A 21,070-nucleotide genomic window follows, 5' to 3' on the forward strand; every position below is an offset into this window, starting at 1 on the left:
TTTGAGAGAAACAGAGAGAGAGAGGCAGAAAGACCATCCCAAGCAGGCTCTGCACTGTCAGTAGGGAGGCCACTGCAGGGCTCGAACTCATGGAACTGTGGGATCATGACCTGAGCAAAACTGAGAGTAGGATGCTTAACCAACTGAGCCACCCAGGTACCCCTGTCTTGGAAATTTTTAAGTGTAATAGATAAATATTAGGGCAAGGATTGAAAAAACAAAACCAAAAAGTGAAGCATACCCATGAAGGAATAAAAATCCACTTTGCAATAAACTTGCAACGCAATTTAGTCTTTGCCTTCAAGGATATGGCACATTTCTCTCTTTTTATCTACATCTTTTACATCTTTCACATCTTTCAATTTAAACTTGTAGTTTTCTTTTAAAAAATAAAAAATAAAATACACAGGAGATTTCCAAAGAAAACCACTGTCTCATAAAAGAAGGTGTAAGTCCTTTAACTCACTATTGAACATCAGCAAATTATACTTGTTAAAAGTGAAGGGGAAGGGGCACCTGGGTGGCTCAGTTGGCTAAGCGTCTGACTCCTGGTTCCGGCTCAGGTCATGGTCTCACGGACTGTGGGTTCAGGCCCCACGTGGGGCTCTGTGCTGACAGTGCAGAGCCTGCTTAGGATTCTCTCTCTCCCTCTCTCTCTCTCTGCCCCTCCCCAGCTCGCTCTCTCTGTCTCTCTCTCAAAAATGAATGAATGAATAAATAAATAAATAAATAAATAACTGAAGGGGAAAGAAAGAAGGAAGAGAAGGAAAAAAATGGCATCAGTAGCAGTTAAACTGTGCCCATGGTCATTTTTGGAACAAGAGGATAATTTTATAATATAAACCTCTTTCATATTCTAGGTCTTTACTGAAGATATTAGAGGTGACTTTCAAACATTTAAACTATCACCCCGACAGAGAAATGTGTGCAACCCACTGTGTATATATGCAGACATATGCACAAAAAAACATTTCATAGAACAACACTTATTTTCTGGTATTTTCTAAAAACCTGTTTGTAATTTCTTTTTTTTAATATTTATTTGAGAGAGAGAGAGAGCACGCGAGCTAGGGAGGCGCAGAGAGAGTGGGGAACGGAGGATCTGAAGTGGGCTCCACTCTGACAGCAGAGAGCCAGATGCAGGGCTTGAACTCACGAACCAAGAAATCATGACCTGAGCCAAAGTCAGATGCTTAATCCACTGAGCTACCCAAGTGCCCCCAAACCTGTTTTTAATTTGAATGCCCTCCCTGCCCCCAATGCATATAGCTCCCAGTTTGGGAAGTGCAGCACTAAGAAACCTCATTAGAAAGGTATTTGCCCATACCTTCCAAAGTGCCCAATTTTTCACGGCACACAGAGTGAGTTCTGGTTCCCCGGTTTCTCTCAGGTCCCTGGAACACCTATGCAAACACCTCTGGTGTATTCTACCGTGATGTCTTCATATCCCTCTCATCTTGGAAGACGGATACTCTGGTTTCACTCTTTATGCCTCTTCGATTTTGAGTTATGCATGGCTTTTTATAAATCTTCAAGGACCACATACCATAACAACATTTATTTAAGATACAAGGAAGCTTGTCTCCGGATCTCACTGCTCTGCGTCGGGACAGTGAGCTAGCCCGAACAGTAAGACTGCCCTTAACATAGGGAAGGTTTTCTTTTCCCACTCAATGCACACCCCTCTTCACCCGCTCTGTACCTTTGCTGCTAGAAAGAGGAAGTCCTGTAAAGCAGCACAGCCCTAACGCAAGCTAACTGCTACTTTGGCTCCTAGGTGTGGCAAGGCGAATGGAATTGTTTCTCTGTCCCAACAACCGCATACGTGCATACATTGGTCATGCCCAGAGAAGATAAAATTTAAAAAATATATATGTGTGGATAGAATGGGGTGTGATCTAATGAGGTTTTTTCCACCTCCACAATCACGAAGGTGTTTTGCTGATATCCTTACTAGAATTAATGAAAACCTAGGGGCGCTTGGGTGGCTCTGTTGGTTAAGCATCTGACTTCGGCTCAGGTCATGATCTCACGGTTCATGAGTTCGAGCCCCGCTTTGCGCTCTGTGCCAACAACTCAGAGCCTAGAGCCTGCTTCGGATCCTGTGTCTCCCTCTCTCTCTGCCTCTCCTCACTCGTTCTCTCTCTCTCTCTCTCTCTCTCTCTCAAAACTAAGCATTAAAAAAAAATAAAAAAAGAATTAATGAAAACCTAGATCCCTCAAACTTCTATGTGTTGTCTAATTCTGCAGGACAGGGCAGTGATATCCACGACTAGAATTGCCTGCCAGGGGTTTATATACATGAAAGGCTGGGAACCTCCTGCTGAGAAACAGCCTCTTCTAAGGGAAGAGGGAGCCATGCCCAAGAGACTTTGACCCAGGAGCAAAGTCGCCAACCCTGGAGAGGAGGAGAGGAGTGCTCCCCGGGAGAGCATCAAGCCTCTTGTTCACATCTAGGTCTGGCACATTCTCCGTAGTGACCATCAATCTTACAGAGGCCGTGGGGGGCGGGGCTGGGAAGTAGGGAGAGAGGGGCTGTAAGTAAAACACAAAACAGGCGGTTCAGTAAACCTCCTCGAGACAAAGCAGCAGCACAGACCCACATGATTCTCGTTTTAACCCCCGGAAAACCAGTTCGATCACATACTGGTCTTCCAACTTGGTCAAGCTGCTTTAAACTTCCTATGCCTCAGTTTCCTCCTCTGTCAAAAAGCATTAGTAATCGTCCCTACCTTGTTGAGTACGATCAAATGAGGTAATTAAAAACAAGCGTGTAGCATAGTGCCTGACACAGAACACCATCCAACAGACGGCATCTGTCGTGACGAAGAAGTGTCAGATCTCAAGCCAGTGCCAACACCGAGAGGTACCTTCTCCACTTTCCAAATGAATGCGGGTGTCAGGGGGCTTTGTCACCTCGAAGGTCCCGCTCTGCATTAAGAGACAAGCAAATAGGTCCAGAAGAGACGAGGTATTAGAAGAAGTTTCGATGTCGTTAGAATATAAGGTCCCTAAGGGGGATTGGATTGTCTTATTCAAAACCGTATCTTGGTATTTAGCACCGCGCATGGCATCCCAGGGACTCAGAAAGGGCTTGTTACATAAATAAACAAGTGTCTAGATGAATGAACTCGTGGATGAAAAGTCTGAGAATAAACCGTGGCCGTGAGCACAGGTGAAAGCCATCCTGCATACTTGGCGGTGGGGGGGGGGGGGCACTTTGCAAGGAGTTGGCGTTGAGTGGCATTGGACTGGTTAACGCTGTTGTGCACGAACAGTAAGAGTGATTACAACAACACTGACGTGACATGTTTATACACTGCCTTTCATCTCAGCATCAACATTTCTTTGAGGTTACCTCAGTGGGTAATTTTACTACCCTTTTTATGGACTCAGAAGCTACAACAAAAGTGTAGTCACATGCCCAAGGTCACACAACAGATTAGAGACAAAAATCCAAGACTCGTCAGTCATTCTTTCACGCTTGCAGGCATGCATCCTCCTGCTAATTAAAATTAGGGACATTCAGGGGCGCCTGGGTGGCGCAGTCGGTTAAGCGTCCGACTTCAGCCAGGTCACGATCTCGCGGTCCGTGAGTTCGAGCCCCGCATCAGGCTCTGGGCTGATGGCTCGGAGCCTGGAGCCTGTTTCCGATTCTGTGTCTCCCTCTCTCTCTGCCCCTCCCCCGTTCATGCTCTGTCTCTCTCTGTCCCAAAAATAAATTAAAAACGTTGGAAAAAAAATTTTTAAATTAGGGATATTCAGGCCACGGAGCACATTTTATTAGGTTAGCGTTATGCATAAACATTTTTTTTTTTTTTTTTTTTGGCGGGGGGAAGACAGTGGGCTCATTAGTATTAAAATTTAAACAGCCAATCTATTCTTCTTTGATACAGATATATCACGTGCTGTTTGTAACCTTTTCTTACATTCTATCCTCAAGTTCATTTCATTTTTAATAGGGGGCAGAGCCTCAAGAGCTAATGTAGCAGCATAGATAGCAAGAAGTAAGAGGGCAGATGGAGAGGCAGCCCGAAGTTTAAGAAACATACTTAGGGGGCTTTGGGCCAAGCCACAAGAAGGGATGGCTTCCTCCTTGAACTAGGATCTCTCCCTCTTGCTTCTTGCCTTTCTTCTCTTCTTCCTTCTAGTCAAGAGACAGTCTGGGAACTGCTAGCTTCCTCAGTGTGTTTTATTTCAAGAGAAGTGAGGCGTGGAGGGAAAAAAGAAATGCCTCAGCGGGGCAAGTCACGTAAGTTCTTGAGGCTTCAGTGTCTCCAGCTTTCGGATGACAGAGCTGGTGGGATAACGTCAGGGGTCCCTCGGAGTTCGGCCAACCCAAGATTCTACCTCCTTTCATCACTTCTTGGCATCCACTTATGTCCCCTGCTGAAAAAGAAAGGCGTATTTTATGTCAGCAAAGGATCTTCGCCTGTAGATTTCTCTGAATGTTCCTTGAAACCAAAGCTTGGTCTGATGGCCCATGATTTATTTTATTTTCACTTGTTTCTCTCTCTGTCCTTCTTCCCCCTTGCTCCTGGAAAATTCTAACAGTCTGAGAACCCAACAATCAAGAGGATGCCTGCATTGCCCCTAGATGATGCTAAATATATTCAAATAGGGCTTTTTATGTGAAATAGTAGAGAGGTCAAAATAGACTGGTTTCCTCCAGGGCTATCATCATCAATTTTGTCACGTTCCAGACTGAGTTTCCTTCCACGGGTATTCTTACACACACCACAACCAAATTTCCTTCTTTCGGATTAGGATCAACTGCCTCCCACAGGAAAGCACTTTCTAGTGATTCTCAAACAGCAGTGTCACCATGGGCTTGGTTTTTTTTTTTTCTTTCTAAAAGAGAATTGTAGGAAGCAACATCTTCCTAATTAATCCATCATAAAAAATGAGGAATGGCTTAATCGAAATCTCTCGCGTTTGGATAGTCGTTCCAGGAGCAGATCTTGCCTAGACTGCTCTAAGTAATTTGCTGGGTGCAAAAGAGATTCCATCCAGCCTGTTAATTACCCCAGGCTCCCTCTGCTCTCTAATCTCTCACCCGGTGAGCAAGCATTTCTGGGCTCCTTTCAAGTGACCTTTTGAAGGGTTATTGTGAAACCACCGACTTCTCTGTGAAGTCTGAACGGATTTCTGCATGGAACACGCTTAACGTTCTAAATCCGCCTAACACAGTACATCAGTTATGTAAACAGAATGTTAAAACAATGTTCGCTTTGGTGAACACTAATTGCTTCATATTTCTTATTAAATAATAACCATGCAATCATTTTTTTTTATTGTTTCTGCGAGGCTTGTGGGTTTTATTTCCATTCTGACACATCTAAAATGCCTTTAAACCTTTCAACAGTGATGCTTCTGTTCTGCAGAATTTTGCAGGAGACCTAATTGTCTAGGAATAGATCCGATATATCAACTAGGTTTGTGTTTTATGTAAGCCAGAGGCCAGCGCTGAAGGGCTTAGGCTTCTCTCTTTAATCTATTTTAAGATCACATTACCTAGCATGGAGAGCCAACCCTCTCTATCACAAAACATCACAGCCATTGAAATGCCCTCAACGACGCCAGGGGACAGTTTAGAAAAGGAAAAAGAATCCCGTGTCCAATGGAAAAGACCGGGAGGAGTGTGTCAACGACTGTTTATGGAAGGCAGTGAACTTCTGAGGGAGACAAACCTGTTCTTTGTTCAAAAGCGCAGAGAGGAATCCGTGCTTCGACAACGGTGACTCGAGTCGGTTCCCGGAACCGAAAGAACACAGGAGCGTTGCATTTTACAAACTGCATTACTAAATCAAGGGGAAACCTGGTGCAGACCCCACTCTACACCATTCCCTTTCTCCCCGGTTTATAGCCCATGCTGCCGTTAGGACGGGGAAAATAACCCACCTCCCCCTTTGTTTTCCTTTCAGTACAAATGAAGTCAAGGGCGGTTCTGACAGCCCCAGGAGGCAGGCCGCCGGTGCAGGAGCGCTTCTGAAATGTTATAAAAGCCAGTCTGACTCAAATGGCTCTGACAACAAGATTAACTACCCAGACCAGGTGGGACTTGTTTTTCCATGCATGACGGGGCAGGTTGGCATTCCACTTCAGTTTACGAACCCGTTGTATATATTGATTTATTTCATGGAAACACAACACCTTCTTATCTTTAGCTGCGCTTTTTCAAAGCAGTTTCCTATGAATTAATCTTATGCTCATGGGTGCTCTTTCCTTTTCAACTTTTCTTGGATTGGAAACATACACCCTAGGGGCGCCTGGGTGGCTCAGTTGGTTAAGCCTCCGACTTTGGGCTCAGGTCGTGATCTCGCAGTTTGTGAGTTCGAGCCCCGCGTTGGGCTCTGTGCTGACAGTTCAGAGCATGGAGCCTGCTTCAGATTCTGTGCCTCCCTCTCTGCTTCTCCTCTGCTCACACTCTGTTTCTCCCTCTCTCTCAAAAATAAATAAGCATTAAAAAAGAAAACACACACACACTAAATACAAATCAGGGTGAAATAATTCAGAGATATACTGAGAAGAAAATAAAAATTGCCTTTACTATTCTTACACAGAAATCACCACAGTAGGGGCGCCTGGGTGGCTCAGTCAATTAAGCTTCCGACTTCAACCCTGGTCATGATCTCACAATCCATGAGTTCAAGCCCCACATGGGGCTCTGTGCTAACAGCTCAGAGCCTGGAGCCTGCTTCAGATTCTGTGCCTCTCCCTCTCTGCCCTTCCCCTGCTCCCACTCTGTCTTTCTCTCTCTTTCTCTCAAAAATAAATAAACATTACAAAAAAATTTTTAAAAAGAAAGAGAGAAATCACCGTGGTAGGCCCTTGGGTTGTTTTTTTTTTTCTTTCTAATTTATTCTAACTTATTTAAAAGTTCCCTACAGTTAAACCTCAAAACATCCCCTTGAATGAAGGTAGGTCAGGAATTATGTCAGTTTCGCTGATGAGGAAACGGAGGCCCGGTGAAATTCCATGACGTGGCCAGTGGGCCACCGAACACCAGCTGGAGACCCTGGCTGGCCCCTTGGTGGCTGCACAAGGTGGCCCCCCAGGCTGCCCTTCTGTATAGGTCCGCTTACCTGTTCCATTGCTTCTGCAGCCAGTGTGATGTTCCTCAAATGGAGAGAGGACTTTTTTTTCATTAATTATGATTACACTCCCTCCTCATTATTCGCAGGTTTCCGACTTGCAAATTCGCCTACTTGCTAATATTTATTCTAACCCCCAGATCAATTCCTCCCGCTTTGGACCAACTCGTGGACAGGCAGCCACAGATTGGAGCCCCTCTTTGCACCCGTTCTCAGTTGAGCTCAAACAAGGGGACACTCTACTTTCTGGCTTCAGCTCTCAGACTGGAAACCAGTGTCCTCTCAGCAGTCTCTTTAGTGCACATCACCTGCAGTTTTGTGCTCTTGTCGTTGATTGTGCCATTTATATTTTATGTATTTTTTCAAACGTTTATTCTTTTTTTGAGAGACAGAGCAAGGGTGGGGGAGGGGCAGAGAGAGAGGGAGACACGGAATCCGAAGCAAGCTGCAGGCTCTGAGCCACACGGGGCTCGAACTCACGAACCGTGAGATCATGACCTGAGCCGAAGTCGGATGTTTAACCGACCGAGCCACCCAGGCGCCCCTGATTTTGCCATTTTAAAATGGCCACCAGGTGCAGTACCAAAGAGCTACTGAGTGCTCTCAAGCGCGGAGAAGACTTGTGTGTTAAATCCGGCTCCTTCAGCCGAGAGCTACAGAGCTGTTGACTCCGAGTTCACACGGCAAACAAGTTATGCGCTGATAGGTTGATAAAAATGTTGTTACCAGAAGCTTGTAGGAGTGTAACGGTGTGTTAGGCCCAGGAGCAATGCTTCAAGATTGGCTAATTCAAAGTTTACTGTGGCTTTGAGGGACAGAGCTACCATGGATAAGCAGAAACAGCTGTATTCTTATCGTGGCTGTTGGGGTTGTTTCCCAACGAAAAATGACGTGGCCTCTCAGAATTCCAGCTTACGCTTTAGGCTTCATCAACAGAGTCTGACCTTTAATGTATACGTCTTCCTGCCACGAATGCTGAGGAGCTATCATCCCATCCTTTGTAGCCTCAAAAGGATTTCTGGCCCCCTGCTGGCAATTAATCATGGTTCCAGACTGTTTGGACCTGAAGCCCTCCTGTCTCGTGCCTGGTCCTCCCGAAGCACCAGGATGGCCCCCTTACAAGTTAAGGCAGGCTTGCTTCTGCCTTTTCTGCAAGAGCGTCAATGTCAGAGCCCTGAGGGCCTGGCCATCAGTCCTACTTCCGTCACTGCTCCTTTCAGGAGATACGGGGTCACCCACACAAGAGTCCCCTGGGCAGATACGCAGATCAGACCTCAAATCAACAGTGTTCTTTGAGAGACGGATGGCTCACTGCTAAGAAAAACATATAAACCTTGTGCACCAGTCTCAGAACCTCAGGACATTAATTGTAAATTAGTCAAAGCGTATATGTCTTTGCATGTCCTTTAGAGAAACCTTAGTTTCAAATGGAAAAACTTGCTCGGTAAAATGGCTAACAAAAAGGGGAGAATATTCAGAGAAACAGCCTCCCCTCCCCCTGCCAGGAAATATTGGAGCCTCTTTTTTTGTTGTTGTTTGTTTGTTTGTTTGTTTCAGAAAAATTCCAAATGGGACTGGTGAGGAGCATCTAACCTATAATGAAGTAATTCGATTGGTTATAAATAGATGTTTTGTTTTTATTTCATGTGAGTTGCAGTTTCATGAAAAGGACAGTCGTGTTGCCAACCAAAATGATTCACTACTGAAAGATCATTTCTTAATTAATCTAAAAAAAAGAGCAAACTGATTTGGAAGTAAGCAAATTATAGTCCTCTTGATACTCATGTTATAAAGATAATTACTTATCCTTAAAACTATGTACCTTTATGGGGCACTTGGGTGGCTCAGTTGGTTAAGTGTCCAACTCTTGATCTCGGCTCAGGTCATGATCTCCTGGTTCGTGAGATCAAGCCCCGCATCAGGCTCTGTGCTGGCAGAGAGGAGCCTGCTTGGGATTCTGTCGGTCTCTCTCTCTCTGTCTCTCTGCCTCTTCCCTGTTTGCTCTCTATCTCTTTCTCAAAATAAGTAAGAATAAACAATACATACACCCTTATTATAACCATCAGTACAAAAATGACTGGACCCCTGTTGCCAAATGCAAAACTGTGGAAATCAAACATCTCCGGGATGCCCCTCAACCCATCACTCTGGTGAAGCCAAGAGAAGGTCGTTCAAACAAGGATATCATGAGGGTTGTCAATATATATGGATATCCATCTTCACCATAGTAAGAAACATGCAAATGAAAACCATACAGAGATTTTTTTTTTTTTAAAGCCAACAAACTGGCAAAAATTCAAGAACTTGACAGTGCTCTGCTCGTAAGGCTATGAAGAATTAGGCTTCTCATCCATTGCTGGTGGCAGTGTAATAGAGTAAGTTAGCCACATCTAACAAAATAACGGTTGCATATACTACCTGCTCCAGAAATCCCACTTCTGAGAAGGCATTATACATACGGGACAGCACACACAGGGAATGACATGTGTTCAAGGTCACTCGTGGTGGCATTGCTTGAAGAAGCAAAGACTGGGAAGAACCTACGCTTCTGATAGGGGAATTATTTAGCAAAGAGTGCTACCTCTGCACAGGAAAATACTATGCAGCTATAGAGAGCAATGCTACAACCTGGATGAACCTTGAAAACATCTCATGCAACAGAAGCCAGCCACCAGGGACCACATATTCTATGACTCCAAAGAGGGTGGCACTCAGCCTCCATTCTGATCCCTGGGCCTGTGTGCAGGGAGCCCCTCACAAGAGCCCAGGCAGGATCCCCAGCCCTCACAGATTGTCACCCACGTGTCTGCTGAGGTGGCCTGGAAAGGGGACAAGGACAAACAGCACAGGGAAGGGATCCACCGGCAGACAGTGCTTTGAAGAAGAAGCCGTGGCTGTGGGTTCTGCCTCTTGCCACACTTACGAGTTTTCACTCATTGATTTCAAAATATGAATACAATCTCAGCTCTTTCAACCGCTTCTAATCCATCTGGCACTGAGCATTGTTACAGCTACCAGCTGATAAGAGGCATGACATTGCCTCAGACGCACCAGCCAGGGAGGGCACTCCCGTAGTTAACGTGGCAGAGTTATTCTAGAACGATATCCCAGGATTTATTGTTTGGTGTGTGTCTCTCAAGGTGTTCCATTGGATTCTCTGTCTTCAAAAACACAAACTTTATTTATTTATTTATGTTTATTTTTGAGAGAGAGAACATGAGTGGGGGAGAGGAACAGAAGGGGAGAGGGAAAGAGACAGAGAGAGAGAATCTTTTTTTTAATTTATTTTTTAATTTTTATTCATTTTTGAGAGACAGAGCATGAGCCGGGGCGGGGGTGGGGGGGTGTGGTGCAGAGAGAGAGGGAGACAGAGAATCCGAAGCGGGCTTCAGGCTCTGAGCTGTCCGCACAGAGCTCGACACAGGGCTCGAACTCATGAACTGTGAGATCATGACCTGAGCCGGAGTTGGGCACTTAACCTACTGAGCTGCCCCAAGCACCGCCCAAAACACTAACTTTGAATGTCAAAGCATGTTATTCCTTTCTGGCCACACTCAGTAAATTGTCCATTTACTCCACTATGTTAGGATCAGACAAAAGCAAATTCGAAAGAAATGACCCAACAAGAATGGAGACATTTCCTGTTCAATTGGAGGTGAAGGACTGAGAAGAAGTGCTTTCTTTCCTAAGAAGAATCATTAACAGTAATATCATCCTTTATATTTAAAAATAAGGCATTGTGTTGGGGCGCCTGGGTGGCTCAGTCGGTTGGGTGTCCGACTTCAGCTCAGGTCACGATCTCACCATTCATGAGTTCGAGCCCCATGTCAGGCTCTATGCTGACGCCTCAGACCCTGGAGCCTGCTTTGGATTCTGTGTCTCACTCTCTCTCTGCCCCTCCCTTGCTCATGCTCTGTCTCTCTCTATCTCTCAAAAATAAATAAACATTGAAAAAAAAATTAAGGCATTGTGAGTGCCAGAAAACTAAATATATAAAATCAACCCTCCTATAAAAAGTCACTTGTACCCTAACTCCATTAGGGGAGAGAAAGGAAGCCCTAAAACAAGGAACGTTGTTATTTTTAATTCATTCATTCCGTTTTATCCAAACTATACCACAGGGTCTGAAAAAAATGCACCATTCTTAGGTTAGGAAAAATGAGTATTACTTCTGCCCTTATGTCTTTTATGTTACTGTGTCCAAAACATTTTCCTGCCTGTGTTCACCTCAAAGGTTAAAATATAGCCCATAACCTGAGTGTTGTAGAATAATTTACAGTGATACATTTATTCTAGACAAAATCAACATGGAAAAATATTAAATGAAAAAGGAATTATGTTGTTTTTAAAAAGCATGATTTTTGTTATGCTTGGGAAAAAGACTAGAAGGAATACGTATATCAAGGTCTTAATGATTACCTTTGGGGATAGGATAATTTAACTTTTAGTTCACTTACCTGCATTTTTGTAGTTAGTATAATTCTTTCCATAGTCTTTTTTTTTTTTTAAGTTTATTTATTCACTTTGAAAGAGAGAGCACAAGTTGGGGAGGGGCAGAAAGAGAGAGAAGGAGAGAGAATCCCAAGCAGGCTTTGCACCTTTAGTGCAAAGCCCAATGTGGGGCTTGAACTCACGAACGGTAAGATCATGACCTGAGGTGATGTCGGATGCTTAACCGACTGAGCCACCCAGGTGCCCCTATAGTCTTAAGAAATTCTATTCTGTTTTTTTTAATGTTTATTTTTGAGAGAGAGAGAGAGAGCACACGCGAGCATGAGAGACGGAGGGGCAGAGAGAGGAGGAGACACAGAATCCGAAGCAGACTCCAGGCTCTGAGCTGTCCGCACAGAGCCCGACGTGGGGCTTGAACTCACAGAGTGCAAGATCATGACCTGAGCCAGAGTCAGAGGCCCAACTGACTGAGCCACCCAGACACCCCGATTATATTCTATTTTAGAAAACAGATTAGAAATATATACATTAAAAAAAGTGGGCTGATGGATATACACATCCAGTAAATCAGAAAACAACCTTGAGAAGAAGTCATCATTTCTAACACAAATGGTCTTAATAAAAAATTGAATTTCTCTGTTTCTCTTTCTAAGCTTTCCGTCAATTTTTTTTTTTTAACGTTTATTTATTTTTGAGATAGAGAGAGACAGAGCATGAATGGGGGAGGGTCAGAGAGAGGGAGACGCAGAATCCGAAACAGGCTCCAGGCTCTGAGCTGTCAGCACAGAGCCCGACGCGGGGCTCAAACTCACGGACCGCGAGATCATGATCTGAGCCGAAGTCGGCCGCCCAACCGACTGAGCCACCCAGGCGCCCCAACTAAGCTTTCCGTCAAAACGGGCAGTCATGCCTAGAGTGAAGTAAACAGCTAGGTACAACATGCTAATGACTGCTTTGATATCATCATTTCTAAAGAGCAGTTTCAGGAAATCAATTTACTTTCATGATATACAGTAAAGATCACTGACAGTTGGGCAATTCTCAGAATAAAAACAATTAAGTGAAAATATCAGAAAGCATTTCTCTTAGCACATGCATAATGCTACCGAGTTTCTTACTGGTTTAAAATTCCTAGTTGCCTGTTAAAGTCATAGTACTTTGTACTCCGGATTATAAACATTCCATTAGAAATACTTAATTGTTTTCTCAGGTAAAAGAAAATTGTTTATCCAAAGATAATCTTTTTTTTTTTTTTTTTTTTTTTTTTTGGCTCCTCGGTTAATGTGCAAAATAAGTACATTAACTTCCTAGGGTTCTAGAAAATCTATTTAAAAAAAAATTTTTTTTAATGTTTGTTTATTTTTGAGAGAGATGGAGACAGAATGCGAGTGGGTTAGGGGCAGAGAGAGAGGGAGACACAGAATCCGAAGCAGGCTCCAGGCTGCGAGCTGTCAGCACAGCGCCCGACACGGAGCTTGAACTCACGAGCTGAGAGATCATGACCCGAGCTGAAGTTGTACGCTTAACTGACTGAGCCACCCAGACACCCTTAGAAAAATCCATTTTTAAAAGGAAGAATTTGTTATGGCTTAAGGGGAAAATGTTTACTAAAATTAAAGTTAATTTTTAAGTGACTATGATTTAAATGCAGCAGGAATGTATGTGTAATCATTTATGTTTGGCCTAAGAAACAACAATGCCACGTTTCCCTTGATGAAGAATAAGAATCTATCAGTTCATAATGTACCATTTGATTATTCACTCACCCAGTAGTCTGGGGAGCACCTGTTCTAAGCCTGGCTGTGGAGATAGAGTGGTGAACAAAACTCTTCCTGTCCCTTGTCTTTGAAGCAGGCCATCCCTGTGGACTCTGGTCCAACTCCTTTTCCTGCAACAGGCTGGGACATGGACCCTGAAGTGGCTTCATGTGTCCAGCCTTCCGGTCCGGGGTAAGGAGGCGGGTGAGGCAACCCTCACTTAGGTTTGGGAACCCAAGCACTGACGATGGGACAAGCCTTGCACTGGGGAGAAGAGGCCCTTTGTGCACTGGAACTAACTTAGCTATTTTATTCCCATTCATTGGAGGGCATGTAGGGAGCCTTAGGAGGAGTTCTGGGGGGGCACGTACCAGCCTCTCTTTTATCCCCCGCAACTACTTCGGGTGATATTTTCACTGCTGTCTTTATTGGTGTTTAACTTCACTCCAGTTGAGTCAAAAGCTTGAAGAGAGCAAAGCCTGTGCCTTATATTCCTTTGTACTCCCCTAAAGAGCTTCTTTAGTACATGACTTTCATACAGCAAAGGGTACAATGAATGTTTGTCTATGTGATATGCCTTCTTTCAGAAAGATAAAACCCACATGTCAAGCAAGATCAGCCCACTGCGTGAGTTAAGGGTCAGAGTCATGCCGCTAAGTCTAAACAACTGGAGTTGACTGCCTGCACACTGACTTGTACTTGACCTGCTCGCTTGTGCCTCTCTTATAACTTCCCCCTGACCCCCACCCCCACCAACACACACACACACACACACACACACACACACACACACAAACTCTCACCAGGACTAAGAAAACAGTAGAAGGACAAATTTACAAGTCAGATCCCTTGTAATCAGCTTATTGTACCCTGAAAGAGACAACATTTAAGAAAATATTTATTATTGCAACTTAAATAAACTTCTTAAGCCTTTCTTGAGCGATGAAAATTACTAGTTTCTCTTTGTGAATATAACAAAAACCCCAAGAAAGGAATCAGAACATTCCATACAGGTAATAATAACCTGTAAGACCTATAAGAAATGTCCTTCCGATTAAGAATGCAATCATCTGATATAGTGATATAGTTTCCAAAATTGCATTTGCATTGTCAGGCAAAAAAATGAAGTAACATTTTAATAAATTAATCCTTAAATCACTTGAAGGTACAGTATGATTATCTGACTTTAGAAATGGGAAACCCCAGGGGCGCCTGGGTGGCTCAGTCGGTTAAGCGGCTGACTTTGGCTCAGGTCATGATCTCGCGGTCCGTGAGTTGGAGCCCCGTGTCGGGCTCTGTGCTGACAGCTCAGAGCCTGGAGCCTGTTTCCGATTCTGTGTCTCCCTCTCTCTGCCCCTCCCCTGTTCATGCTCTGTCTCTCTCTGTCTCAAAAATAAATAAACGTTAAAAAAATTTAAAAAAAAAAAAAAAAAAAAGGAAATGGGAAACCCCAGAGGCACCTGGGTGGCTCAGTCGGTCAAGCGTCCAACTTTGGCTCAGGTCATGATTTTGTGGTTCATAAGTTTGAGCCCCGCATCGGGCTCTGTGCGGACAGCTCGGAGCCTGGAGCCTGCTTCAGATTCTGGGTCTCCCTCTCTCTCTCCGCCATTCCCCTGCTCACGTTCTGTCTCTCCCTCTTTCAAAAATAAATAAACATTAAAAAAAAAAAAAAGAATGGGAAACCCTGAAGTGTGTGGTAGAAAAGAATTTTTCTATGGACAGCAATTTGCCAATAACTTCAAAAAGGAATTACTCAGAGATATACTGGCAGTGTGCATAGCTTTCATTTCCAGAACATGGTATCAGGGCTTCCTCTAAGGTGCTTGCCACGATTGAAGATGAAAAGCTTTGGTGAGCCCTTGAATCTAGAATGAATGCCAGCATGCTTCATCAGGCCATGGGCCCATGCTCCCTAACATCCAAATCCCACCTCACACCTGGGTAGCTCCTGGGATTGGGGTTCGGACTGAACGCATTTGTACACCTCTGAGAGATTCCCACTATAGAATCAGTGCCTTCCTGCTGATGTATTCTTCAACCAAGTGGTAGATCAGTTCTGAAAAGAGGAAACACATCAAGTAATGAGGGACTCCAGTGAGCTACACCCTGGCCCAACCTCTAGGCTTGCTGTGAATCCCACAGTTCCCGGTGAGCCAGTTGCAAATGGAGGCAGATGGAACACTAAATCCCCTGTCAACATGTTGAATCGCCTCCCAGTGCATCAACTCTAAAGGATTTGCTGGGCAGTATGTGGGCTGGGATTTTCACGGGACCCAACAGAATATCGATCCACCCCAGTCTTTGAATATTGTCTAGAAAATTGGAATAATATAAAAGAAAAAGAGGAATTACATTTCTTTTTCTTCTCTTTTCTTTTCTTTTCTTTCCTTTCCTTTCCTTTCCTTTCCTTTCCTTTCCTTTTCTTTTCTTTTCTTTTATTTATTTTTGAGAGAGAGAGACAGAGTACAATCAGGGGAAGGGCAGAGAGAGAGGGAGACACAGAATCCGAAGCAGGCTCCAGGCTCTGAGCCGTCAGCAGAGAGCCCAACGTGGGGCTCAAACTCACGGACAGTGGGATCATGACCTGAGCTGAAGTCGGACCCTTAACCGACTGAGCCCCTCCAGGCGCCCCTGGAGGAATCACATTTCTAAGTGCTACTCACAAACGGGAAGTGCGGTGTTTTAGTCACCAGAATTAAAGTAAGTCATTAAACATCCTGTTTCTCGGCCTAAGTCTTCTTGTCTTTAGGAATTACAATTATTTTGTTTATTCATTTTTAAACTTTTTTTTTTAAGTTTATTTATTTTGAAAGAGACAGAAACAGCACGAGTGGGGGAGGGGCAGAGAGAGTAAGGGAAAGAGAATCCCAAGCAGGCTCTGCACTGCCAGCACGGAGCCGGAGGTGGGGCTTGAACTCAAGAACCCTGAGATCATGACCTGAGCAGAAATCAAGAGTCAGACACTTCACCTACTGAGCCACCCGGGTGCCCCAGCATTAAAAGTATTTTAAAGCAAATAAATGGCAGTGATAAATAGGCAGACAGTCGGTCCTTGAATGACTAGAAATGTGTGTGTGTGTGTGTGTGTGTGTGTGTGTGTTTTCTTAAAGGCCAAAAACTGCTAGCTGTTAGAACTTTCAAATAATTCCTTTCAAAAGCAATATTCAGACGATTCTTTGCAGAAGGTAGATGGCACTAAGTTCAAAAGAAAGTAAGACTTCACCTGGAATCTTTTCCTCCTGGAGCCAAAGAAGATAAGCTTCTAGAGAGATTATTCTGGGGGAGGAGGGAGTTTAGGGGAAAGATGGGGAGCATCTTCGACTTTCAAGGTAGCATTAACTTGAGCAAACGTCATCCGCATTTACGTGCTGAGCGTTCAGAGCCTTCAGCCGCTGTCACAGGAATCCATCCTAACAAGATTGAGGCTTCTTGAAAATGATTGAAGTATGGACCCCAGGCTTAATGTTAAGTATGGAACTGCTTGTCATGTTCCTGTTTTAATAAATCTTTGAGGGTCGCCTGGGTGGCTTAGTTGGTTAAGTGACTTCGGCTCAGGTCGTGACCTCAAGGCTCATGGGTTCGAGCCCCACGTCAGGCTCTGTGCTGACAGCTCGGAGCGTGGAGCCTGCTTCGGATTCTGTGTCTCCCTCTCTCTATTCCCCTCCCCTGCTCTCTCTCAAAAATAAATAAACATGAACATTTTTTTTCTAAATAAATAAGTAAATCTTTGAGAAAATTTTTCCAACCAGAAAATAACAAGGCCTTTGACACATTAGAGTAGCTTTCAAAAGCAGTTCACCTGCAGTATTTCAGGAAGTTCCCGGGGCCTGATTACTGGGCATTGAAGGAACAGGGTTCCGTCTCACGGCTCAGCAGCTCATGGCCACTGCCTGTCAGTGCCCTGGATGACAAGCACAGCAAGGAGCCAAAGGCCATCTCCTGGGCACAGGGGAGTGGGGGGAGGGCTCAGGTCCCTGTAGCCTATGCCCAGGCCTCTTTCCCCTACTGCTGGACTCTCACACCCAGGAGAGGCTCCAGCACGGAGGCAATGCTCAGTAAATATTTGTTGAGTGACCAAGGAATGAACATCAGCTCTTGGGCAGCCTGGAGCCCCTTCTGAGGTATCTGATTCCATACCTACACTGACTTTTCTAGTCGTCTCTTAATGCCTAGGTGTCGAGGACAGCAGTGCCAGTGTGGGAAAGTCACCCTTGCCCAGGGCGACTCTCAGTCCGATCATGCAGCACCATACCTCACTGTGGGTGTTTTAGCAGGTGAAGGTCACACCTTCCTGTCCCCAGGCAATTTTCCCACATGGCAAAGCTGATGTTTTCATGGTCATTTCATTCCTGGTACAAAAAGGCAAGTGGCTGGGACCTCACCCTTAGGCAGAAAGCACTGGAGTCATGGAGGGATATTTAGGGAGGGGAAGTCTCTTCGGTATTGTCGTCAAGAGGTAGTTTATCATTACAAGATCTTGTCAAGGAGTGCCTGAAATTTGTGCGTTATACAAAGCCCAGAAAAGAAAACACAACATTTAGTCCATGTCAAACAAAGGGCACATAAAAAAAAAGGTTTTTCCATTGGTCAGAGCACTAATTATCCTTTGGATTTATCCTCCAAGCAAAGTTCTGCTTGTACTACAAATATTGATTCTAGTAACAATGAGCACAGCAGGATATAGGACCAAAGATACGATGCACAGTGAGACTGTGTTGAAGAAATGGAGGGTGCATCCAGGTGAAATCTAAATGTGATAGCAAATTCACCGATAACAAAACATTTCCTTTCTCCTCTGGACAAGGTGACCCTGGGGGAAGGGTGGAAGAGGTTGGGATAAGTAAGGCTGCTTTTTAATCTTTAATGAAAGTGCCTTGAGCCGGGACCAGTTCCAGGTTGCTTGCAGATATCGCTGACTGATGGATGGAGAGTTTCATACCCTGTCCCACAGATACATTGAGCCCCTGACGGCCCAGGAGACAGAAACATTCCTAGGCCATAAATGTCAACAGTGAAGGCTGCTCTCTTCGAGGACATGCTAACACAGCCCTAAATCAGAGAGAGAACAGAAAAAAGAAGAAAGGGAAAAATGGGAACGTGAAAGACAAGAAAACAAAGGAAGGAGAGAACACGAGGAGCACGTAGAGTAGGAAGAAGAGGTTATTGGGAAGTAACTCCAAGACCAGATGTAGTCTGGATGTGGAGCGCTCAGAAGGCACTGTATTTGGTGTTTGGTACTTCATGATGGGTCAGCAGGCTGAAGTCCAAGACTCAAGATAGGATCAGTAAACGTGTGAGCTGTACCATGAGTGAACAGGAGTAGCACACACCTGATCTAGAAAACCAGTGGAGGTCAAGTTCACTGAAGGAAGCAAAGGGTCTCTAAGACCCAGGTATATCTTTTGGGAAAGGTAGCTTGGACCCAATGCCAAGACCAGATTCAGAACCCTGCAATACTGTCAGACGTGAGCCAGAGCGGACAGTGAGGAAGACCCTGGCACCAAGGTCTGTGTTGGCTCTCAAAGGCGCCGGCAAGGCCAGTGGACCTCGATACTAAGCCAGCCTCTTCCCCAAGCAGACTCTGTAAGTCAGTTGTGGATAGGATGGAACACACTCAAAGGCTCACTGAGGTGGAGAAATGTGGACACCCCATGCAGACGGCTCTGACCGAAATGGCGGAGACACAAAATGATGTCGGGTCAGACAGAGGTGCTTCTGTTCCCTGATCCACCATTCGCCAGCTGTGTAAGCTTGTCTAGAATTCATCTAACCGCTCCAAATCTCCCCCTTTTCACCTGAGCGGTGGAATTTGGTGGGGCTCCTCCTCAGCCTTCATGCACTGAGATGGATGTTTATAGTCGGTCTTCATTCTGATGGGTCGTCACTCAAACCGTATTCATTGTTAAGTATTTTGAGTATCACCCTGGGAGTAATAATGACTACCTTGTGGAGTTATTTTGAGAACTATAAATGATACGCATAGAGCAAGCTGAACATCACCCAACACAGGTACTTAAATAAACAGTAGCTGTTATTATTTTACTAAAATGGTTATCACCATTGTTAACTGTTGTGGACTGAACTGGGTTCCCCCCAAATTCCATATGTTGAAGCCCTGACCTCCAATGTGACTGTATTTGGAGATGGAGCCTTTAAGGAAGCAATGAAGGTTAAATGAGGTCATCAGGGTAGGGCCCTAATCTGATGAAAATGGCACCCTTATAGGAAAAGGAAGAGACATCAGAGGGCTCTCTCTCTCTCTGCCCTCACGTAGGGAAAAGGCCACAATGAGAAGGCAGAAATCTACAAGCTAGGATCAGAGGCCTCATTAGAAACCAACTCTGCCAGCACCTTAAAAAAAAAATAAGAAAGAAATACTGTTTAAGCCACCCAGCCTGTACTATTTTGTTATGACAACCCAAGCTGACTAATACAGTAACCACAGATTTACAGTTGTGGACCAGGGATGAGCTCCATCCAGATGCTGATGGCCAAATCGCTGGCTGGCTTGTGCCCCACAATTTAGAACAGGAAATACCCTGAATGAGATTGCATCTTACCGTGTCTAACCCAAGCAGGGATGGAGTGTGTCTTTCGATCTATGGATCATAAACACAATCCTTCTGTGCAGAATTCTACGTGGATCAGAAAATGTAGGAGGAAGCTAGTGATAATAACTTACTTCAGAGGTGGAATTGAAGCCAAAGGCAGATTTTTAAAAATAATATTTCGGTAATATACACTTTAAGAAACCTATTTTAGCATCTTTCAGTAAGATTTTATTTCATCAAAGTTTAATTGACCTACAAGTTTATATTAGTTTCAGGTGTACAACATAATGATTTGATATCCTAAGTGATCATCACAATAAATCTAGTTAACATCCTATTAACATCCTATTTCATAGTGTTCCTTTCGATACCTCATGAACGTTGACCGTATCCAGAAATAACATTTTATTTATTTACTTATTATTTTTAATGTTTACCTATTTTTGAGAGAGAGACAGAGTATGAGTGGGGGGGGGGTGGGCAGAGAGAGAGGGAGACACAGAATCGGAAGCAGGCTCTGTGCTGACGGCTCAGAGCCCGACGCGGGGCTCGAACCCACGGACGGTGAGACGATGACCTGAGCTGAAGTCAGACGCTTCACCGACTGAGCCACCCAGGCGCCCCTTGAAATAACATTTTATTTAAAAAGAAGGAGGAGGAGGAGGAAGGGGAGGGGGAAGTGGAAGGAGAGGGGAGGGGTCAGGGGAGGAGAGGGAGGACGCTTTACTCTGGAAAGAAAAAGAAAAAGGAGAGTTTCCGGAATGTGACACAGCACTTTTTGCCATATGGATTCACATTTTTCACATTTTGGGATTCTTACCCGTTATTGAGAAATCTTTTTTGGAAGAGCCACAGATTTTCAGAGACGAGAAACGCAGCTACCCCGGGTAATCTGCTTTCCTGCCCCTCCTCAGACTCTACACGTCTCCATCGGTGCTAATCCTTCAAGCCTCCTCACGCCATCTCCATTGGCTTGACATGTTCCATCCAAATAGTCATTCTTTTTTTGCATTTACATATCTCCAGGGGAACCTTGTGCTGAATCCACACATTCTCCGCTCTAAGACACACAAGCTATACTCAGAAAAGGAGGAGGGACTGTAACTAACCGGAAAAATCCTCTGATCGAGGCCCAGACCCAGCTTTCTGGCTATTTGCTGAGCCGTGAGAGGCGGACAGAGTGGTCCACAGTGAGGGGCTTAGAAACTCTCCTTTT

At 44.6% G+C, this 21,070-nt stretch overlaps 1 protein-coding gene across 2 annotated transcripts in view; it reads right to left on the reverse strand.

Moving 5' to 3' along the window:
• Window positions 1–2,457: 2,457 nt before the first annotated feature.
• Window positions 2,458–21,070, reverse strand: part of MOGAT1 (monoacylglycerol O-acyltransferase 1) — a 116,971-nt gene continuing 98,358 nt past the window's right edge. The window contains exons 8-10 of one of the 2 annotated variants that reach the window (XR_009254847.1): window positions 9,957–10,255; window positions 4,053–4,389; window positions 2,458–2,931 (exon numbers count right to left, since the gene is read on the reverse strand). The gene's annotated coding sequence lies outside the window, so the exon portion shown is untranslated. The remainder of the gene's footprint in view (window positions 2,932–4,052; window positions 4,390–9,956; window positions 10,256–21,070) is intronic. The other variant, XR_009254848.1, reaches the window with a different exon arrangement.

This window comes from Neofelis nebulosa, chromosome 2 (assembly GCF_028018385.1).
Source record: "Neofelis nebulosa isolate mNeoNeb1 chromosome 2, mNeoNeb1.pri, whole genome shotgun sequence".
NCBI classification, from domain to species: domain Eukaryota; kingdom Metazoa; phylum Chordata; class Mammalia; order Carnivora; family Felidae; genus Neofelis; species Neofelis nebulosa.